The sequence below is a fragment of the Cucurbita maxima genome, unplaced genomic scaffold, assembly GCF_002738345.1.
Source record: "Cucurbita maxima cultivar Rimu unplaced genomic scaffold, Cmax_1.0 Cma_Scf00002, whole genome shotgun sequence".
Lineage (NCBI taxonomy): Eukaryota > Viridiplantae > Streptophyta > Magnoliopsida > Cucurbitales > Cucurbitaceae > Cucurbita > Cucurbita maxima.
Window position 1 is genome coordinate 1,297,766 of NW_019272018.1, and position 1,530 is coordinate 1,299,295.

Consider the following 1,530-nt stretch of genomic DNA (forward strand, 5'->3'; position numbering starts at 1 on the left):
AAAAAAAAAAAAAAAAAAAAAAAAAAAAAAAAAAACGAGCGAGAGAGCCAACAGAGAAAGGATCTAACAGCAAATAGAAATGCGTGCATTACCTCAGATCTGAGGAGTATGGAGAGGGATCAAAGAAAGGGAAAATTGGAGGCGATCACGGGAAGAACATATTAGAGAAAGAAAGATAAGGAGAAGGAGATCGAAGGGAGAAAGGGGAAGAGAAAGTGGGAAGAAAAAAGGAAGAGAGGCGTCTCAGTGAGATGGATCTGATGGCCTGTTTGTTTCCTTTTGATCTCTCCCAACTCCACAAGTCAAAAATTTGAGACACAATACAATTCTCCTAATTTCAAGGGTCACAACTCAATTTCTTAATTCTCCAGGGACCAAACAGAAAAACACACATATTTTCTTTTTTTGTTATTATTTTAATTAGTTTTGAAAAAAGAAAACCATTTATATACTCGGATCTATATCCTAACAAATCGTCAGATGAATACAACTCTCCACAATGATATGATATTGTCCACCTTGTACTATTAAAAATAGTACTTCTTGATTATAAACTCATTATTATTCTCTAAATTAGTCGATGCGGGACTTTTATCATCCAATACAAACTATCAATTTTAAATTTATATTTTCTTGCTAATATATAACTTATAAGAGCAAAAATTAATATAAATTAAATAAAAATGTTTGAATTAATTTTTCATTTCTATATTCTTATTTACTTATTTAAATAGAATTATATGATTTTCTACTTATTAATTTGTTAAAATTTTAGTAGAAAAGTAATTTTATTTAAGAGCTGATTTTTTAATGGAATAAATTATATTAATAAAAAATTATGTGAATTCATTTTAATTGATATAATTATTTAAAGCAAACAAGCGTGGCTTGGCGATGAAATGGTTTTTTAATTTTTTGTTTATATATTTGTCAAATGAGTTTTTGTTACACAAAAATATAATAATCTTTTTTTTTAATAAATAATATTTTAACTAAAAGATTATATTATTAAGTAAATTTTAAATAATATCTGATTACTTTATAATCTATTTGAACATTGTCTTATCACAAGATCATGACTTTTTAATTTTGTGTCCGTATATTTATTAATTTTATAAAAATTATCTAATAAATTATTGAGTATTTATTGACAAAATTCAAAAAAAAATTAAAATTTATAACAAACAAAACTCAAATTAAAAAATGTAAAGGGAAAGTCTTGAATTTAATGGAAAAACCACCAATGCATTTCATTTCCTTCCATGTATATCCATACCCAAATATACATATAATGTTTCATAGAAGTACGGTGAATAGTGATTTATGTACCACACAATTTCAACATTTTAGGAGAAATTGAAATCGTTAAATTGTTTGTAACTTGTTAGAGATAGATTTAACCCTTTTAACCGAAAAAAAAAAAACTTTAAATAAAATATTCATAAAATTTAGCGATGAATTTACGATGAAAGTGATATATGCATAAATATATTGCAAACATCTATTCAAGAGAAAACATTATTTTCTTAT

General features: G+C 25.0%; 1 protein-coding gene across 1 annotated transcript in view; it reads right to left on the reverse strand.

The window, feature by feature from the left end:
• LOC111469327 (coatomer subunit alpha-1) overlaps positions 1-292 on the reverse strand; it is a 6,038-nt gene extending 5,746 nt beyond the window's left edge. The window contains exon 1 of the mRNA XM_023114567.1: positions 93-292. The gene's annotated coding sequence lies outside the window, so the exon portion shown is untranslated. The remainder of the gene's footprint in view (positions 1-92) is intronic.
• Between the last annotated feature and the right edge of the window lie 1,238 nt (positions 293-1,530).